General features: G+C 36.8%; 1 long non-coding RNA gene across 1 annotated transcript; it reads right to left on the bottom strand.

Annotated features, from left to right (window-relative positions):
- Positions 1-8,092: 8,092 nt before the first annotated feature.
- LOC120517848 lies at positions 8,093-10,068 on the bottom strand. The gene is made up of 3 exons (XR_005631124.1): positions 9,924-10,068; positions 9,687-9,727; positions 8,093-9,520 (listed from the first exon to the last, which is right to left on the bottom strand). It is a non-coding gene; the product is annotated as an uncharacterized LOC120517848 (long non-coding RNA).
- Positions 10,069-11,566: the final 1,498 nt, after the last annotated feature.

Raw genomic sequence — 11,566 nt, 5'->3', positions numbered from 1 at the left:
GAGCGTTACTTTTCACGCTGACCGGGATTTATGGAGTGGAAGATCGTGGAAGGTGGAGTACGCACAGATTCCTGCATCTAGATTTTTCTGTGCGTAAGCACATTTCAGCTTTTGTGCTTACGTCATGTTATAGTACGAATTCTACGCACGGCGTTATGCATGAGGCCCCAGGCCTTTTAATTCGGTGTAAATGGATGTTTGCCGATGGGGTAAAAAAATCACTATTAGGTTAAGTTCAGATTCAGATTCTAAAATGTTCTAAATGCTGAGAAATTATTATTTTAACCATGGTGTCTGAATGTGTACCTGTGGAAAATCGAAATTGATTTTCACTTCTTAAAATTACAGATTTTCTTCGAAAGTTATGCAACTCTAACGGCTGCTGTATGCCTACATCCCTACAAAGACAGAAAATTTTAGAGCAAACCTTTTCTGAGATACGCCCTGAACGCCAAGACTTCAGGCAATTTTTTGGAGGATAGTTTTATACATATCTTCTTCAAACAAGCTGCATTGTGTTTGCAATGCTACAGGGTCCAAGGCTAATGTTTTTGGTCCAGTTCAGTCCATTTTTTATCTCCATATCCTTCAATAACTGTTTGACCAATGTTCAATGATAACTATCGTCCAAATGGTTTAATTTCCCCAAGATTTTTGCAGTGTTCTCTATTTTTTCATGGTACCGGGACTATTGATTTGCAAATTGTTTGTACAATTAATTTTTGAGATACAACCCTAAATCAAAAAAGTTGTGACGATTTGGAAAATGCAAATTAAAAAAAAAAATGCAGTGATTCTGCATTTCAACATTTCAGGCCTGCAACAAATTCACCATTTTGTAATGTCCCCAGTTGAAAACGTGTGGAGAATTTTGAAGCGAAAAATGCGATGACGACAACCCCGTACCGTTGCACACCTTAAGATGTGTTTGTGGGAAGAATGGGACAAAATAACACTGGAAACGCTGCATCGCTTGATATCTTCAGTGCCCAAATGCTTTTTAAGTGTTGTGAGAAGTGTTGTGTGTTTTTTAAATGTGCTGCAGACCTGAAATGCATTAATGGATGTATATTAACAAATGAAATATCTTGAGTTCATGCTGTCTGTAATGAAATAAAAAGTCAAAGTAAATTTAAGAATTACACGCATTTTTTTTTGTATTGTCCATACAATCCCAGCTTTACCTGTTTTGGGGTTGTACAAGTACACACGTGTACCAGTCTGTCTGTCTATTGTTTACTTCATTTGATTCAATGTGTTTAGTTTCAAATTATGTGTTATTTAAGTTATTTATTTGGTTTATTTTCCTGTTCATTTTGTTGTGTACATAAAAATTTAACTTACTTGATTCCATATTTTTGTACAGTTCAATTAATTATACTCTAAAATATTTCATTGAGTGATTTCCTGCAGTAACACCAAAGTGTAATTTTTTTCTTAGATTAACTGACTCAAATATGTGTATTGATTTCAAATGTGTTTTAAGTAAATTATGAAAATGTTTATTTTTCACATCCAGGAAAGGGCTGGTCTTCTAACACAATGAATTCCCCTTTAGTACGGACCGCATAACATGAAAACTTTAAAACAGAGTAGCCAAAAGTATTTGTTTAGATGAAATGATTAAAGTAAACTCAATGGACCACTCTTCATCCGGCTACTTTGTGTACCCAACAAGCCCGCTCAAATTCTCAGTCCAGCCAACGTAGTCCTTGCAGCAAATCCTTACTCCAGAATAAAGGATCTGACTTGATGGTGTTCCTGAATATCCTGGCATGCCAGAGGCTGTTTAGCTTGGGGGGTCCTCTACAGATAAGGGTACAACTGTGCGATGAGCATTTCAAATTGCAGTCTACACAAAGAGGGCACCCACTGTATGTTACATGCAGTGCTTTTTGATTTGTAATTTTTCACTGTCATGCTGTTCTTTCTTTTTCATTCAAGCATCGCATGGACCGAGGAATGTCAGAGTGGTAACGTTTTTTTCTGTTTTAAAGAACGTGTCTGGTCCTCTGTATGATGTGCTGTATCAAAAAACACAGAGAGGGAGCTTCATTCAGGGTAAAATTTGTTGATTTTGTACCTTAAGCCTTCTCCATACTATTCATAAGTGGATGTTTTATCATTTTGAACTATTTTTAAAATCAACTGTTTATTTCAGGCTTATTGTTATTTGTACATGTTATAATGAGATCCTTATTTGTGTACCCTCCACAGCCTTGTGACTGTAGTAAGACAAATGACACAAAAAATGAAAACTATGAAGTATCACCAACATCAGAGGATATTTAAAAAGTGAGCATCAAAGTCCTTTAATTGCAATTAATGTAAGTTAAATATGAGTGACAGCCTGAGCAGCCTTATGGCCTGATCTCATCTCATATGAAAAATTTAAATCATGAGATTCCAATCACTTTTCAGTTTTTCATGAAAGCATAAGAACGTAACAAGTTCCATTCATCTATTTTCTTAATCCACATAGTTCTGGAAAACATTCAAAGCTAACAAAATGGTTTTTATTCTTTTACAAAATACTAACATAATTATCCCACTTTTGTAGGTGAATTTCAGATTAACGTACTCTACATCTCCTGAACAGAGAAACATTGAACGACCGTTCATTAAAAGGTTTGTTTCTGTTTAGCCAGCGGCAGCCTTTAGGCCCCAGTTAATTTATCATTAACCTTTAAAAGCAGCTACTGCACTTTGGCCATCTTCTCTACACTCCTTCTGGTGTATTTTCAAGTGAAACAGCCACATGTTGCAAGGCTTTTTCAACTTTTCTAAATAGAACCACATTAAGACCTATTAAATATTTGAAAAGGAGGAACACCCTGTTTATAGTCCACTACAGATTAGACATTAAACTTACCTGCTTACAGTATGCATTTGTCTAACTATATGTGGTGAAATGTATAATAATAATAATACATTTTATTTATATACAGGTAGACCCTTTCCCATGCACATAGCATATTCACAGTAATTCAGAAAGAACAGTAGGATCATATACAACTCTGGATACAAATACTATAAATAAAGATAAATACAGGATATAACAAGCATTGAAATGGAATTAGAGATAATAAATAAAAATGAGGACAGTTTTCTTGTATGATTAAAACTGCCCCAAAATATACTGTTTTAAAAGATACAAAAAGAAAATATATTTTTAACATCTATGTTTAAGACATCAAATTACTTTCAACTTACAACCAGATTAAAAATGCAGGTTATCAGTAAAAGTTAATGTAAAGCGTAAGTTTGGTATTCTTCAAGTCGAAGTTACTTATTGACAGTATATTGATTTGCCACATGAAATTGTGCTCTAAAGTGAATTCAGAATACCTCGCCTATTCTTTTAATTTTTTAAAAAGTCCTGGCGCATACCGTAGGTCCAAATGTGAAAACAAAAGGTTTAAACCTTACCAAATACGTCCACTTTGAAGCAGCCAAGGTTCTGATCGAGGAGAAAAAAAACGCCTTCTGTGTGTCTGAAGCATGCCTTGTGAATACGTTAGTAAATTCATAAATTTTATCACAGGTTCTTGGCACTGTTTTCTTGAGTAAGGATACGTTTCGTATTTGCTTGTCTGCTCACAATGGCCATTGTGGATGGAATTTTGGCATTTTTCATCAAATTTCCAAAGCTTCAGGCTGTATGTTATCCTAATTTTGTTTCTGCAATACTTTTGTTCTTGTCGTGGCTTGTTTACAAATGATGCTCTGCACAAAAGTGTATCAAGTGTGTGATACTGTATAGCGACTGACCTGTCAGTATGTCTTGAAATCATGTGACTTGTGTACGGATCTGCTGTGATTCACAACATCTGCCAGTTCCCTCAGCACATGTGGTACATTTTTTCCCATAGACAATGCTGGCACACATACTGAATCACCTACAGACACAGTATTTTAACAACAGATACACGCTCAAATTATATGATTATCTTTTTCCTAAACAACACCTACTCTTCACCGATTATATTCCCACAACTCTTTGCGTAAAGTGGTGCTTCCCAGCTTCAGTTCTAAATGCCCTTCCCCTTAATTTCCACTGGTGTTCTCAGGTATGTGATTCACCATTTAGTTGTGAAAATTCTGCCTGATCAAATTAATTGATGCGTATGAGAATAATGAAGACCTGGATTAGGTCCCCGTACAACTAAACAGGTTTATTTCTCCGAGTCTGGCAGAGTAGGACATGTCTTTAAGACCTGGGATGTACTTTCTTGTAGTGTGGTGACCAGAACTGCACACAATAATCCAGATGTAGTCTCACTATTGCATTATACAGTCTGGGAATAACATTCATTAATTTATATTCAGCAGTTTTTACAATTTAAACTAAAAATATGTCTGCCTTTCTAATAGCTTGTGTGCATTGCTTAAATTTTGAAAATGTCAACATAAAACCCCTAAATCCTTTTCAGCGCTTCCTTTAGGACAGTGCCTTTCAGTGTCTTTGTCGTTTCTGTTGCCCATGTATTGCACTTTTCAGTTTTCTAAATTAAAGTACATCTTCCAATTTTCAAACTTATCCAAGTTTCTTTGTGTGTCTGCCATTCCTCCAATTGTATCATCTGCAAATTTCACAAGTTTACTAACTATACCAGTACCCATGTATCATGCCACATTATTTTCTAAACTAAGCTAATCCTGAGCAGGGTCGCGGGGGGCTAGAGCTCATCCCAGCAAGCATAGGGAGCAAGTGTATCGTATGGTGAACCCACTCACACATACACACACAATACAAACACACACTAGGCCCAATTTAGCGTTACCAAGCTAGCTAACCTGCATGTATTTGGGAAAAAAACATATCACCCAAAGGAAATCCACACAGACATAGGGAGAACATGCAAACTTCATGCAGGGAGGACCTGTGACTTGAACCCTGGTCTCCGTAATGTGAGACAGCAGTGCTACCACTGTGCCATCCCAGTATCTATGTCATTCATATAAATCAGAAAAATTAACAGCCCAAGGACAGACTCTCGAGGATCTCCACTGATGACCTCAATCCACATAGAGCGTTATTGTCTTATCTTTACTCTTTTTATCCTGCTGGTTAACCAAACTGTGATCCAGTTTTGTAGGTTACCTTTGATTCTAAATGCTTCTAGTTTTAGAATTAACCTTTGGTGTAGGACTGTGTCAATGGCTTTTTGAAAGTGTAAATAAACTACTGTATGTTGAATGCTTCCAGTCATGCTATCTATTATTTAGTATGTTTTTTTTCATATAGATACTTTTTAAATGTATTTCTTATTACAGAGTCCATACTTTTGCATGACACAGAAGTAAGACTTATTGATCTGTAATTACCAGGATCAATTTTGTCTCCCTGCTTGCAGATTGGAGTCATATTTGCAACTTTTCAGTCCTCGGGTACTTCTCCTTTCTCCATTTACTTCTCAAATATTCCTTATGCAGTTTTACAGATTACATCTTTCATTTCTTTCAGTACAATTGGTAAAATCCCATCACATCCAAGGGTTTTATTAGTCTTCAACTTATCAATGGCTTGACACACATCTGATTCTACTATTTTAAAACATAAGAACTCCGAGTTTGTTTTCACTTCCACGTGGGGCGTTCATTATATCCTCCATTAGAGATACGTAGGCAAAATGTTCTGTTCATTTGCTATTTCCTTCGTGTTTTCAATCATTTCTCCTTTTGTGTTCCTGTGGGTTCTTAAGTTTAAGTATGTTGCTGATATTTGAAATTTTCAGCGGGTGTCCGTTTCCTCCTTTTCTCCACAAAAGTAAAACTCAAACTAAAACCTTGAAAATTAAAACCCATAACATCCTCACAGTTCTACCATTGGTAGCGCTGCTCTCTGCTGGTGGCCTTTCTTGGATCTTTCAGTTCAGTTTGCCACCAATAAAAGTTTGTAGCAATGTATGTGCTGATTTTTAATGGTGGAATATGATAACTAAACATTGTTCTCCATGGTCCAAGATGTTCATTAATTCTTCTCCATCTTTACCCAACAAGACTAAAATAGAAAATGGACTAAAGTTTTTATTAATGTATAGTAATCAAAGCTAGAAACAATCTCCATCAATTTTCAAAATTCACTTCCCAAAGATGCCCACCAACCCTGGGCAAGATGACAATACTTCACAGGGTTCTCCCACACTTGACTTACACGGGGCTAATTTAGATCCTCCTATCAACCGAAATGTACATCTTTGGATCCAAAGACAAATCTAAACATACCCAAAACATGCAAACCATACAGTCACGTCAGCCAGGAATCAAAGTGGAATCCAAATACTCTGAGGAGCTAATAAACAGTATCTTCTCAGGCCCATGCACTCCAGCTCACCTTTAACTAGCACATTATAGAAGTGTACTTTAAACCTACTTTTTTGATGTGCTATAAACTCTTCATCTTTAGTCTTAAAATATACCCCAGAACTCTATGACATTTTCAAAAGAAAATAATGGAATATTGCTGTTTCAATGTTCAAGATCTTTAGCTAAGCTTTTCCAGATGCTTTCCTATTTTTTATAGCTGAATGACACAAGAAAGCATTTTCTCTAATATAAGTTACAGGATGTGCATTCAGCCTCTTTAATGTTTTGCAGTTCTCAGTCTGCTACAAGGAATATGCAGATTGTGGCATAGAGCTGTTGAGATGCATGTTAATTGGCAGATGTTAAGTAAATGCAGACATGATCGCTTTTCATAAATCTTCTGATAGAAATTTAATAAAATCTACATTACTGTCACATTTTAACACATTGTTAAAGTAAATGTCAGTCCAGAAAAACTGTCCATCTAATTGACCTGATACTAACAAACATCAATTGGAGTAAAAAATTGAACTATGCCCGTTATGTACTTGTTAGACTCATTAACGTGTTATCCATTGTGGAAATATGCATTTAATTTAATTTTGGTACCAATAATCCTCCATTGAAATCACAGTACCCAATGAAAACCTATATGGGTACCAGGAGAATGATTACATACCTCAAAGTCTTCAAGTGACCTGGAATCAAACCTGTGTCCCTGGAGCTGTGAGACAGTGGCACTACCAACTAAACTCATTTTGTGCCCTCTGCAAATCTTTAATTCAAGGTATTAATGGGTAAAATTAATTAATGGTGTAGTTAATGTGCCTTGTTGCACCAATTTCAATTTTACAATATTTGTTTTTCATTGTCTTCCATACCTCCAATAGTTCTTTTAGAAAAACAATGTACTGTTACATAGTCTTACTTCTAGGAAACATGACATAAAAATAACAATAAGGGTCAGTTTTCCCCTATTTTAACTTGTGCTCTTGCGTGGGGTGAATGTTTGTGTGTGCCAATTTACCCATCAATTCTTTTTCTTGTCTACTATTGTGTTTCTGTTTAATTTGCCGTCTCAGGTGAGGTGGGGTGGGATGGGGCATTTAGAGTCAAGTTCAGTCTGTCTCTAAGGCTCCAGAAAGTGCCAGTGGTGTGGAGAAGATTTGCATTGGTCCAAAGTAGGCAGCTGCCTCGTCACCTAATGATTACAGACTGAGAACTGTTTATGGTTTCCCTTATTATGTGGCAGCCCAAAAATGATTCTTACGGCCATCTACCCCTCGGAAATGCTATATCTCAAGGTGTCAGTTTGGGTGTAGCTGAACCTGGGTCACTTGATTCCTTGTCCTACAGACAAGTCTTCTGTGGGAGAAATCATGGTAAACTTATTTAATGTTAGTTAGTTTGTCTTTTGCATTGAAATAACTAGCTAAATTAAAGCAAACCTTAGACTTCTGTGACATATGCTCTCTAAATGATACTTACTGACATAAGAGACAAGGTAGTATACACTATGTCTACCTCAGAGTTTTTTGGGCCAGTCAGCATCTGGTTTAGGACATGTTTTATGTGCAGTTTGGACATTCTAAATCTGTTTTTTTAATGTCTAAATGTTTAATGGTGGTTGCAGGTACAATTTGCTGGAATGTTTATTGTGGAAACAAAAGTATCACCGTTTACAGCACTTTCACCATGATACAGTAGTAGATTCAACTGATAAGAGAACACATAGGAATGTAAAAAGTTAAAGCAAACAACATAACCAGTCTATCTGGTTCTAGGAGTCAGTAGGAGTTCCAGATTACGAAGACTCATGAAAAACTGTCTCTTGACTTCTGTCCGAAATGTATATGCCCTTAATTACCGAAATAAACAGCCCAAAACAAGCAATGCGCTTGAGTTTCATCTTTTTAATTGTTTTGCTCTGAGCTAATTGCTGACATTCCAGCATCATATCACCCTGATTTAATTTCAAAATGCATTAAAATTGGGGGGTGGATGGAAAATTATGTTAAAGTTGTATTATTGCCTAATCATATCTTGTTAGAATTTTGACAGTAAATGTTAATGAAATCCTGTTCTGAACTTTAACCTTAACTTTAACTTAATTTTATTTCAAAATTTTGAATACATAAGCCAAGGTCCTTGTCTTTAATAAGGTATTGATTTCCTGCTCCCTTATTAAATTCCAAATCTATCAACACAACAGTAGCAATGAAGATACCTTTCTGCATGAAAAGCTGGCTCTAATCCAAGCCATTATATTACAATGAAGAAAACAATATGTAATAAAAGCTGTGGGGACTACAATTTATATGATTATTGTCTGCAGAATACTTTCAATTCCTGTTTGTGCATTGCAGTCTTTAATATATTTGTATTTTAACTTCCATTTATCCCAACGTTTTGGCTTAGTTTCTCACTTTGAAATGTTAATTTGTGGCCTAATATTGACAGTAATTTTTAGCGTTTGGTTTAACACTTGGTTTATTTCCTGGAAAGGTTTCATAATTATCTTGTATTAATATTTAATTAGTTTTTGAGCATAGCATGATTATAGCATGAGATTAAAAATCAGTTTATTTCCTTTGAGCATTTATAAACTACAAAGAGCATGAGGCTGGAGAACCCACACCCCAAGAACTTGTACTTCATATATCATTTACACTGCGACTTCTTCAGCGATATGCAGCATAAAGCCTTTCAGACTGCTCAGGGTGGTCTTTTTACTTCAACAAGATCACTTACTGTTAAAAGGTCTGAATGTTTTTAGTGAATTAAAATACAGAGTTTACAGCGGTAATACCAGTCAATAGGAATGGTTGTAGCAGTCCATTTAAATAAGTAAAATGCAGGCTTAACAATTATACGCTACCACCAGAAGAGCAAAAGTGACACTAACAGAAAAAAAACAGGTGACAAACACTACTCTCTACTGATGTTACACCAAAATACAGAAAAATCACAAAGGATGATAAAATGAAAATATGCTTATTGTAAAATAAAGAGATGTCAAATCGTAAAGTGCTGGGGTTTCCACACCATACACTTGGCAAAATGAAGGAATAAATCAGCAATATGTCTTTACAGACGTGAGTCTAAAACAGAACTGAGATACAACAGAAAACATGGCCATTATATAGTTGGGAGGCAGGTTAGAGGAGGGTCCTAAGGGACCGGAAGCAGAAGTGATGTCTCCTGTGAGGGTCTGCGGAGGAAAAGAGGAGAAGGTTTTAGAAAACAGTGCCAACTCCTGATCTGGAGGAGAAACACATTTATTTGAGCCTGTAAATTGTCTTCCATGTACATGTGTGTAACAATATATATTAGAAAATAGAAAGAAACAATGCAAGTTCAATAACTTATTTACTGACCTTCCTGACACCTCCAGAAGCACACTTATGGATATAACCCCCTGTATCGAATACCAAATAATAAAAAATAACAATAATAACAAATCATTGAAGTTCAAGTTATCACCAGACTGTTTAACTAGATATAGTGCTTATAACTGACTCCACAGAAAACCAGTCCAATTTAGAAAAAAGATGGATGATAAGATGGGTGGTAGAGCCGTCTCCCAATAGCTAAACGTAGTCTGGATGGCTTACCAATAGGCAGCTTCAGGTTTCATCCAAGCCCACTCCCAGCACTTTTCCCTTCCAAAGAAGGGTTCAGCAGGACAACCTGAATACAAAAGAGGTTGACAAGTTCACATGCCACGTCTCTGACTCCTTTTCCTTTTGCTTCAACCCTAAGGGCTCATTTATACTTCACGCTCAGAATGCGTACGCGCCCGCATCATGGCTGCCACGCGTTCCCAGCGTTCATTTGATGTGTCCTCTGAGCAGGTCCTCGCGTGTGCGAGTTGCAGTACCAGCAAAAAGTCGGGGGGCGCAGTGTGCTAAAAGTCGGAACGTGACGTCAGAGTCTCTGTTTACTATCTACATGTGACAGCAAGCCTCTATGGAGATCCTTCGGGGATCGATGTGCGCACTTTGCTGTTTGATGAATGGCTCAAATACAGCGCTATACATTATGTTGCCGATGTGAAGTTGCAAAAAAAAAAAAATAAATAGACGGCACAAAAGATGGTATGTGAGACTTTTAAAATGTATTGTGTCATTTATATATGTCCTTTTTACTTTTTAATTTTGCAACTTAACAACAGCAACATAATGTATAGCGTTATATTTGAGCCACTGAGAAAAAAATAAAGGACACGGTGAAAACGTGTACTTTGTGATTAAAGTGGAAATTTCGGCTTTAATCTCGAAATTTCCACTTTAACCTCGTAGTTTACTTTATCATTAAAGCAGACGGTCGCAAACGTCATCCCAGTTTTTAATCGCTACGAGCTTCTTGGACCTGACAGCAGGTAAAGTAAAACAATAAAAAATAGATGGCACAAAAGATGGTATGTGAGACTTTTAAAATGTATCGTGTCGTTACGATCGGGAATATGCGACGCTTGAATATAAAAGCACCATGAATGCATCTGTATGTCGCCATTTTGCTTCAGCAGCGGAAAGCAGCAATAGATCGCCAAACAGAACAAATTAAATGTATGATATTCCAACTCTCTGCACATTTAGAATCTTTAGATTTATACTTGATATCACTTTCATGATGAAATGCATTAAAATGTGTATGTTACATTTTACATATAATTTCGTTTAAATAATGAATACTGTTAATAAATACACACATGGGGGAATAATTACACACATGGGGTGTCACAGTGGCGGAGCGATAGCACTGCTGTCTCGCAGGGAGTTATTTTGCTGGTATTCCACACTGTGCTCCGGTTTCCATCCAAAGATATGCAGATTTGGGGATTTGGTGCCGCTAAAATGACGCTAGTGTATGTGTGTGCTTGTATTCACCTTGCGATGAGCTGAGGCCTCGTCAAGGGACTGTTTCTCACTCGTGCCCAATGCTTCCTGGAATGGACACATCCCTGGATTTATGGATTTAATCAATAAACATCCTTTTCAGAGATATTGCGGTAAGCTGTTATCGGAATTTAATAGATGTTTTAGGCAATTCACAACACAGAGAAGCCGAACATGTTCTCACCGCGATAATATCTCGCACTGCCACCTGGTGGATTCCTCCAGATTTACGTAAAGAACGCGCGCAAGTATAAACACTACAACGCTTGCGTAGCAGGAGCATCCGCTGCAGCATGCGTCGCGTCGCGTCGCGTCGCGTCGCGTGAAGTATAAATGAGCTCTAACCCTTTCATTATTCC

Source organism: Polypterus senegalus, chromosome 1 (genome assembly GCF_016835505.1).
Source record: "Polypterus senegalus isolate Bchr_013 chromosome 1, ASM1683550v1, whole genome shotgun sequence".
NCBI classification, from domain to species: Eukaryota; Metazoa; Chordata; class Cladistia; order Polypteriformes; family Polypteridae; genus Polypterus; species Polypterus senegalus.
Note: the sequence above shows the minus strand (reverse complement) of the source record. Positions and strands in the feature narration are given on the sequence as shown.